General features: G+C 39.8%; 1 pseudogene; it reads right to left on the bottom strand.

Annotated features, from left to right (window-relative positions):
* Positions 1–4,405: 4,405 nt before the first annotated feature.
* On the bottom strand, positions 4,406–5,127 carry LOC149187474 (pentatricopeptide repeat-containing protein At1g08070, chloroplastic pseudogene; annotated as a pseudogene).
* Positions 5,128–10,889: the final 5,762 nt, after the last annotated feature.

Genomic DNA, 10,889 nt, shown 5'->3' with positions numbered 1-10,889 from the left:
ATACAAATATTATATATTAAATATATGAATAAGAATGAGAATGATTTACAATGAGAACGAGAGGCTTGCTTTTATATCAGGCAAGTGTGTCTTCACGAAGAGTCATGTCTCATTTGGACATGCCTCTTCAACCTAATTACTAGTTTAACTAATCATTATTTACGATTATTATTATTTACATTATTTTACATTATTTATATATATTTTATTCGTTACACAGACAACTATCAATCCTTTCATACTACGCCTGGGGTGTTTTGCTTCAAGTCATAGAGGGCTTTCTTCCACCTGCATACATGAGATTCTTGATCATGAATCTCAAATCCCTCGGGTTGTTCCAAACATGTGGGCCTGCTACATGAGGGGAATGGTCCCCTTGTAAAATTTTCCTTCAGTACATCTCAGACATGTACCTTCATGCTCTTATTGAATTCAAGCATCCCTATCATCATTTGACTCACATCGGGTAGGGCCCCATAATAAGTAGACCTTCAGTGCTATAGATGAGATGTGTCACACGACATGTTCCCCATTGGACTTCCTGTAACTTGATACAAATTGCCAACCATGAATCCATGAGTAAAAGCATATTTGAAAATTCTGTTCTCAAACACGTACCTTTCCATCGATGAATGCCACCCTAAAACCTTTGACTTTCATTGCCGAAATGGACACCAGGTTCTTCTTGCGATTAGGTACATAAAAGAGATTTTGTAAATGAATCGAGTTACCCTTATTCAATTGAGGGGTAATATTCCCTACACCCTTTCCGGGATAGGTGGCATCGACTCCAAGTATAATCCCATGATTGTTTCCATCTCTACCAAATTAGAGAGAGCACCCGTCTATCCGTTGAAGTGCCTTGAAGCACTACAATCAATAAGCTAGATTCCCAAAGGGTCTGAAGGAGAGGGCGAATACAAGATAACGCTTCTTTATCTAATCAGAAACAACATTTGATTCTTCCTACCTGAGGTTCCTTGCTTTCTTTGAAGAGTCGGTCGTTTCCTTGATGTCTTGCATTACCTATCATTCTTTCGATCATTGAAGATGTCCCTGGAATGATTGTCATCTTAATCAAGTGATGTGTCCCTGCTATTTGGACACTCCTTCGCATACTGGCTGAATTTATTATAATTAAGGCATCTGCCTTTCCTTCCACCCTTAGATCCGTACTTCCCATTGAAGTGATCTTTTAGGTAGGCCATCAGAAGCTTGCGCCATTTTGATAATATTCTCTGCTTCGACTTCACCCTTGGTGAATTTGAAGAGGGACGAGGAATCCTTTTGTCCTTTCCCAACTGTCTTCGGTGATTGCTCTTTCACTCTTGCTTGGGCTTTGTCTTCACCTCAACTCCAATACCATGTTAATTTTAGGTATGTTCTATGCTTAGAGCAATTTATTTCAATTTTCACAGTTAGCTCAATATTTTTTCCAGATTAGCAATCACATGAGCATTAAAATAAACTGCAGATAGAACATAAACATAAATCGCAAAAGACAAGCCAAGACAAGAGGACACAAAATGTGGCGCTAGCCAGGGACAAACCCCAATGTGGGGAAACCCTTGATCAATTCTTCTTATATGTTCTTCAATAGTTCAGCAGAGAGAGAGATAGTACATTTACAATAGAAGTCAACACTTCGACTTATCTAAATAAGAGCATAGATCATCTCTAAGAAGATGATACATGAGATAGCTGAACTCAGTTGAAGACATGCTGCTTCAACTGATTCTCCAAGGTGACTTCTTCACCTATCATTGTGCTGCACCTCGTCCTTATGCTACACCTCATGCTGCACCCATCATCACTAACCTAGACCTCATGACTATGCTGCACACATCATACTACTGTATCTGATGCTGCCACTGCTGTCCCATGTGCCATTGTTGCACCATGCTGCCACAATTGTCCCATGTGCCATCGCTGCATCATGTTGCCACACTGCTGTCCCATGTGGTATGTTGAACCATGTTGTCATATAGCATGTCTCATGTGCTTACAGGCTACAGCACCATGCTTGCCATGTTGTCCATGCTTGCTATGCTGTCCATGCTTGCTGTTGTCCCATGTTTGCCTTAGCATTCTTTTGCTGTCCCATTTACTATGCAGCTCCATGCTTGTTGCTGCCTAATTATTTCGCTGTAGCTGCTGTCCCTAGCAGTCACGCTATCCCAATTGTGCCATTATTGCACTATGCCATTGCCATACCTTGCTGCTGTCCAATAGCCTTGTCATACCTTGCTGCTATCCCAATAGCCTTGCCATACCTTGCCGTTCATGACTGATCTGGTTAGGGCACTAGTAGCCCTACATTCCTCGAACAACCCTCAAGAAAACTGTGATATACTCTCATGAGACACCTCCCCTAGCACGCTGCTATTCAGGGCATGTTTGAACCCTCAAACTCTCCACGCTGTCCTTGTTTTGAGGTGGTTAGGCCTGTGGCCTACCACAGTGCAATGCTGTCCCCTACAACCCACCTTTTCGCTGCCCCAATCAACCCTTCTTCAACTCGGCCTACCCTTGGCCTCCTTCTAGCAGCTCGGTGCCTTGTTTTAGGCCTTAAAACAGTCCTCCTTTTCAGCCGCATTAGTTCTGCGTCTAGGGCACCATAGGTATATTTAGGATAGCGTTAGGGGCCAGGGCTGCCTTAGGATTGCGTTAGGCTTCTTCCTTGAGCTCCTTTGGGTCAACGCATAGAACCTTTCCATCGCTTCGCTGGCCTGCCTTCTTTGTTGCGGCTAGGGCAGCCTCTTTTCCTCCAATCTCTAGGGCTTCCACTCGTAGATTTCTCTTCCACTAAAACCCAAGACAAGTGGAGAGAAATCAAGATAGAAGTGAGTGTAAAATGACTCTCAAGTCATCTCCTTTTATACTAAAACGTTGAGCACGTGTAGGATTTATTTGGTTGCTGGCCAACCTTGATGAATTGTTTTATAACACAAATAAATTCATAACTCCATGAATACTTATTGGAATCTGATGATCTTTAGATCAATCCTATACCTCTCGATGAGAGGGACCCAAGAAAAATATCAGCTGCCATAAATAAGATGACCCACATGGAGTTTGGCCCTAGTTGCCAATTTTAACACGTGGAATCTCCGAGCTGAAAATCTAATTCCAGGCAGCTTGTAAGAATAAAGCTTAATCTGATAAACTGATGTTGTAAAGTGATTTGGAAATGCTTCTGCAAATTTCCAACAGTAATGAATTTGGAAACATGTCAATTTCATTTGCATGTTTTCCTTGGTGATGTACCTCTAGGTCATTAGTATTGACAAAAAGTTGGTGATAAATACAAGTACAGAGTGCCGGAGTAGCAAAAAGGCCTACTTACTTCGACATATACTCAGCATGTAATTAGCTAGGTGTAGATGAGCATCTACAATATGCTTTATAAGAACAAACACAGAGAGCTCATAGTCCCCCGATCAATGCTTGCACATGGCCCAACTCGCTGCTACCAAGTACAGCAATGAAAATAATTTTAAGAAACCGCAGAAGCGTTCACAAGATCATGTTACAGAAAAATTGGGAGTTAGTTTATTGTTACAAAGTTTAGAACATGGCATAGACATATTGTACTAAAACTTCATCCATTGCATTCAGATTAGAATGCAAACAACCTCTTCATGTTTTATCTTGAAAACAATCTTCTGTCTCAGGGTACCAGAATAGAATAGATCACCTGTAGTAGATTTGTTCATGTAAGATGAGAGGCGCTCCAATGCTTTGTCCAAGCTTCCAGTCATGTTATTTTTTTGCTTCCTTCTAAAACAAAGCATTCGGAAGCCAAAATTAAGGCTCAGCTTATAAATTGAATATTATTCCAAAATAACATCCATTTATGTCTGTTGGGATGTATTCTAGTTAGAGCACTAGTGAGGATGACCCAGTTTCAATTTCCGGTGGCCAGGCTCCCATAGAAAACTGCATTCAAGATCAGGTGAAAGTCCCGGCAAACATTACTCACACACAGGTGCACTACAACGTTGAAGAAATACAGTTGTAGTGTGAAATACGGTTGTTCTTTTGCTTCCTTCTAGAACAAAGCATTCAGAATCTCAAATTAGGGCCCAGCTTATAAATTGAATATTATGCCAAAATAGCATCTATTTTATGTCTGTTGGGATGTATTCTAGGGCCAAGTTAGAGCACTTGTGAGGATGACCCAGTTTCAATTTCTGGTGGCCAGGCTCCCATAGAAAACTGCATTCAAGACTAGGTGAAAGTCTCGGCAACCTTGACAACACACAGATGCACTACAAGTCTACAACGTTGAAGAAATACAGTTGTAATGTGAAAGATACCCAACACAAAGATTGGCGACCATTCGTATAGGTATATCGTGGAAAATGCTAGCTAGCAAAAGACAAATGAAGCCTTCGGTAGTGAGTTACTTGATCTCTTTCTTCATGGCATGTAAGGCAAATCGCATATCTGGCACATACCCTGCTGCTTCCATCTGCAGTTGCAATTTCTCCAACATGGAATAGATTCTGCTAACCAGTGGATGGGATCTGTCTCCTGCCACAAATGTATGCACCCTGTTTTTGGTTTGAATCCAGCTACATCTTGGCTCCTTTTTCACCCCCCTGTCTTTCATCATTTTCCTCGCCTTTGCTACATCATCCCACTTGCCAGCAACATCATACATGTTTGAGAGCATCACATATGTTCCAATATTATATGGTTCCATATCAATAAGGCACTGTGCTGCATGTTTGCATATCTGTATATTGCCATACCTTTGGCAGGCATTAAGTAGTATTCCCCACATGCGAGAATCAGGCTCATGTGGTAACTTGGTAAGTTGTTTATTAAGTTCTCTGCCTCATCCATGTTCCCAACACAGGCAAGAAGATCAATCATGCAGGTATAGTGGTCTGTATTTGGTTTGAGGCAATGCACTTCACTGATAGAATGGAAGTAAACATGGCCTTAATCCACTAAGCCTGCATGGCTGCAAGCAGAGAGAACACCAGTGAACGTGACATGATCTGGTTTCACACCTACCTGTAGCATCCGCTCAAAGAGCTGGACAGCTTCTCTGCCAAACCCATGCTGGGCACATGCACAAATCATAGCTGTCCACGAGACAACATCGCGTTCACTCATTTTTAAAAATACTTGGTGTGTATCATCTAGTCAAGGAAATGGCCTTATCATGTATTTAATTCCCATGTTTCTTCCCTGATGAATGATCTTATCAGAATGCCCATGCTCCTGAAATAGAAATACTAGTAAGCGTTTAGTATGTGCATTTTTCTCCATTAATGCAACTGTGTAGCCTGAGTATTAAGTATTGGAGTCCGGAAGGGGTGTAAAGTGTATTGGATATTAAGACTTTCGATTCAGTGGGACAATTAAGGTGGAAATTTGTACTTTTGGATGCTATTTCTTTGTTTCTATTTCTTTCTGGGAATGTTTAGCGTTTATTCTATTGCTTCCTAAGGCTTCCTACTCAATAGGACATTTAAAGTGGAACTTTTATAGTTGTAGACATGAGAAAAGGACCAGTAATGACGTGATGCTGAAGTAGTTAACCATCTAAGAAACCCACTGACTACTTGTCTTCGTTCCAAACTAATTCTCTCAAAGAAACATGGTTAAAGGTATTATTCATTCATTCTGACCAAAATTCTCAGTTCGCCCTGCATTTTGAGGTATTCAGTGCATCTCAATCTCTCAGTTCACCCTGCAATTTGAGGTATTCAGCGCATCTCAATCACATGCCTTGGCGTGTTCCGTCCACATAAACAACGACCCCAGGAGTTTCTAACCAAAAATGGAAGAAAAACTGTGAAGCATTCACGTTTTTCTTCACTCGTCCTTACGAAATCTCTTCTTGGTCGAACTTGAGCCTTGGATCAGATCAGATTACACTAAGTAGAATTAACAAACTATGCTCACTGGTGCCAAATGCAATTCATTGCTTATCAACCTTGAGACAACGTCCACCTCCAACATCTAAACAGAAACTCTAAACCTTACAAGAAATTGCTAAAACCCAAGAACGGGAGCAACACACAGATGGCCCGATCCGATCTCGCATGCAGAAGTAAAGTCTAAATCCTAAACCTTTCTAAATTGTGATCACATCTCACGGTCTCTTGGAGTAATGTTTACCCTTGTTAAATGCTTTTCTCTATGTCTAATGCTTATTGGTTATCTGTAGGCCGTAGTCTCATACCAATGATGAAAAAGCATTGGCTTCATCTACCAACACTGGCATAGTTACATTGTTAGGTGGCTTTCTGATTTCCTGGGGAATACTTTTCAGCTAAATTATCCTGCCCCAAAGAAATCCCTGACCACTTGCAAAGACAGTCGGGGATTTCTCGTGTGTGAAGATAGGTCAGTGATATTAAAATTTGCAGTAGTCTATAACACGACTTTTTGAAAGCCTTTCCGGCGGTTTTTTCCGGTGAAAATCCGGCAGTAATTTATTGGAATCCAAGTTTGATAGCTAGTTTCTGCACAATGAAAGCGTCCCAGGGGTTTTTCAGGGTGCTGAATCCGAATATGCAGTTAAAAAACCATTTTAACTGCAATAAATCATGATTTCATATCAATTCCTTCCGCCGGATTCTGTCACCGGAATCTCAAAAAGTCGCATTATAGACAACTCCTTAAAATTTCCCCTGACCACCCGCAAAACAGTCGGGGATTTCTCGTGTGTGAAGATAGGTCAGTGATATTAAAATTTCATATATGTAGCAAAGACTACTATGATTCATTTAAAGAGGAAAGGCAAGGTGAAGAAATTGCAGTTGAATCCATCTTGGGACTTGTGAGGACCTGTTGACGTACTTTTTTTGGCATGGCGAATAGGCCATGGTTGGTTGTGACTTAAATTTATTCATGCATTCATGTGTGATGCCATCTTGCTGCGGATACTGGGATTTAGATTTGAGTATGCATAATAGTAGCTATATGGCCTACCATAGTATTAGGCATTTCCGCATTTGTTGTATATATTCATGACTGTGTAAGGATTTCTTTTCTTCCATTGATTTTCTACTAATCAGAGAATTATTTTAATATACTGGTTACTCTTCCCTGATATATATTACACAATATATATGTTATACGATCAAAACAAATCTAATTTGATTCTGATTCTCTGAAGTAAATTAGAGGGTTTATGCTTTTTTAATTTTACCCTTTAATTATATGGCATAATGTTGATACTTTTTAACAGATAGCAACATCTTTCAAAATGTTCGCCGTGTAAAATACGCAGTGGCAGAGATTGTGTAATATATACAGTGAAGAGTAACCAGTATATGTTATACGATCAAAACAAATCTAATTTGATTCAGTGTTCATATTTAAGAAAGAAGCTCTTGGGTTCATAGCATCTTGAGGTGCATTTTTCTGAACCTGTTGCTTTTGAACCATGTCAACCTGAAACGTGCATTCTTAGTTATTCTAATGCTTCAATAAACTGTTCAACAAATTGAATTGTAGGTTCTTTTTACTGCAATGTTTATGTTTTTCTCACGTAATTGGTCTAATACTGCAGACTAAGCTGTAACAATGTTGTATACACACTGCGATTCAGGAATGAATTAATGTTTTGGACATCAATCTAAATTGTTCTTCAAATATATTCTCAAATGTTAGATATGTTATACGATCAAAACCAATGTTGTGAAAAGCGCGAGTGGGATTAAATCGGCGCCAGGAATAAAGCGGAAAAATCGGAAAAATCGGGAAAAAAGCGGAAAAAAGCGGGAAAAAAGCGTTTGGTACAAAAATATTCATTTTATTTTTTTATTTTTTTAATATCTAAACCATTTACAACATAAAATAAATACATTGACACATAAATATGATAAAAAAACTAATATATAAGATGTTTAATATCATTTCTAGCGCTAAAATCACACATAACATTGAATCATGTCCTGAATAGTAAGTCCTGACTCCTGAGTCCCAGCTCAGCCTCAAAATATCAACAAAAAATATGATTATGTATCTCATCATGTCATAATGTCATAGACTCATATACAATAAAATGAAAGTCTAATCCTATTGATTTCCTCTGCCCCTCTTGCGAGAAAATGTCACAGCTTTCCCTTTCCCTCTAGATGTAGATGCTGGTGCCTGTGCTGGTGGAAATGGCAGTGGAGTCTGATGTGCTCTAGAAGCTAAAGAACTAGAAGTAGGAGTTACAGGAGGTAGACCACGTCCTCTACTGGTGGCAGTGGTAGCCCGGGTAGGCGGTGTCACCTCCTCCTCCTGCTCCTCCTGCTCCTCCTCCTGCTCCCCCTCCACTACATCCTGCACTAACCAATCATCAGTAGAATCCATGAGAGGCCTCTCGGCCTCAACCCTCCATGCAGCAGTGGTGTGAATCCCATCTAATGAGATGGCATCCACATCAGGTGTCCTCTCAAGTTGCCTCACCCACAATCGAAGATTGTAGTAGACGTAGACCATGTCATTAAGTCGCTGGGACTCCAATCTGTACAAAGATCATGAAATAATAATTAATAATTAATATTATAAAAAAAAATATTGTTTAATGAATTCAAAAATTTATTTGGAAATTTGCAATATTTTAAATGTTTAAGTGTTAACCTGTTGCGCTTCTTGTTGTGTATTTTTTCAAATACACTCCAGTTGCGCTCACATCCTGAGGAGCTGCATGTTTGGCTGAGGATGCGTACGGCAAGCTTTTGCAAAAGGGGTACTCTGCCACCATACATTTTCCACCATGCATCTACAACAAAATTACAAATAAAATTTTAAATAAACAAGAAAAAATGGAATTTGAAGAGACAATGAAATTTGAAACAAAGTTACAAACTAAAAAATACCTGCCATTTTAATCGTCCTATCAGTGATAGCCATCTCAAAGCCAAATGTGCCACCTGCCATCTTATATGTCTCAATTTGTTTAGAGATCTCTATATGTTGTTCTGGAGATCGCACCATCTTCTAGACACATGATAAGAATCCATCCATGATCTCAACATCAAAATCAAACCCACATGCATAAGAAAATGCAGGGTTCAGGAAAAGCCTAGCAGCATGAATGGGACGATGGAGTGTGTTGTTCCATCGCTCATCAATCACTCCCCATAGAAGGAGTTGTTTCTGAAACCCATCATCTCCCTTATCATCATAGTAGGCCCGGATGGCTTCTTTGGCCCTGTCCATGGCTTCATATAAATAGCCCATTGCGGGCTTCTCACCATCAACCAACCGAAGAACCTTTACCAAAGGTTCAGTAACGACACACACCTCCTGCACTCCTGCCCAGAAGTCTTCCTGGTATGAAACTAGTCTGCATACGGCCTCTCCTTCTGGTTTGCGGCTCATTGACAAAGCACGCCACTCCTCTGAAAGAAACATTCTCTTCACATCCCACATAGAATTCAAGAGGGATTGAAGAGATATGAAACTCGTGGCAAACCGTGTAATGGCAGGGCGCACCAACTCTTTGTTGTTGGTGAATCTTCTCATCAAGCTAAGCACAGATGTATGATTATATATAAATTTTGTGATGCTTTTTGATGAGTCAACAATATCTTTGACAAAGGGAATTTTCCCTATGTCCTCTAACATCAAATCAATACAATGGGCAGCACAAGGTGTCCAAAATAAAGTAGGATGCCTGTCCATAAGCATTCTACCAGCAGCAACATAATTTGCAGCATTGTCCGTTATGACTTGGACAATATGTTGTTCACCCACCTCCAAAATAAACACATCCAGCAAATCACATAAAGTTCTTGCATCTTTGATTTGATGAGATGCATCAATAGATTTGATAAACATAGTCCCCTTGGGACAACTAACCAAGAAGTTTATAAGGGTTCTCCCCTTTTGGTCAGTCCAACCATCTGACATAACAGTGCATCCTGTTTGTGCCCATGATGCCCTAAAATCCTCCAATCTTTGGGTGCAGTCACGCTTTTCATCTTGAAGAATCTGGCCTCTGAAATCATGATAAGAAGGGATTTTGTACCCCGGGCCAACACTGGAAATAGCATCAACAGTAGGTTGGAAAATGGGATTATTCCTTACAATGCTGAAAGGAATATCACTCCAGAGGAGAAATTTTGCCATCAACCTGTCAGCTTGTTCTTTTTCAGTTCTTTTTAGCATTGAACCGATAGATGGTTGTGAACCAGGTGTGGTTCGAGGAACAAAAAATGATGATGCAGCTACCGGATTGACTGATGTTGCAGTAGAACCAGTGCCACTTGGCCCACTTCCTTCAGCTGACCTTTTTAGTTGCCTTTTGAGTTCTTCTTTGGCCTCTCTAATGTGCTCTAATTCTCCCAATGCTCTCATGGCTCTTTGGATAAGTTCAAGATTTGTATTTATACAGGGCCCCACATCATGTCCAGGGATTTGTGCAAGGTGAAACTTCAACCTGTACACCCCCCCGCGTATCTCCTTTCCACACAACTTGCAATTCAAGTTTTGTCTATCATTCGGAGCTTTAGGTTCACCATATTCCCAGAAAGGATCCAATTTCCTTGGCATGTTTGTTTTTGAATTTTTAATTTGCAAACCTATGGGAAAATAAGGATTAGGAAATAGGAATTTAGGATTACAATTTAGCATTTACAAAATTACAAGTTACAAATTTCCAGAATCCAAAGTTCCAAACCCAAGTTACCCAACCAAATGGAAAAAGCCAAAAACAATGAAAAAACATAAACAATGTTTAAAAAAAATGAAAAAATAAATAAAAAATTGGTTCCCATAGTCATACCAATTTACCCATCCCAAATCAATGAAAAAATACAAAAAATTCTTTAAAAACAATGAAAACAAAAGGAAAATGGTGCCCATATGAAGTTTCCCAACCAAAAACAATGAAAAACAATGTTTTTAAACAAGGAAAACAAAAAAAA

This window comes from Pinus tabuliformis, chromosome 3_1, assembly GCF_031772625.1.
Source record: "Pinus tabuliformis cultivar Carrire ecotype Pingquan chromosome 3_1, CPIR1, whole genome shotgun sequence".
Lineage (NCBI taxonomy): Eukaryota > Viridiplantae > Streptophyta > Pinopsida > Pinales > Pinaceae > Pinus > Pinus tabuliformis.
This window is presented reverse-complemented; position numbering and strand designations above follow the sequence as displayed.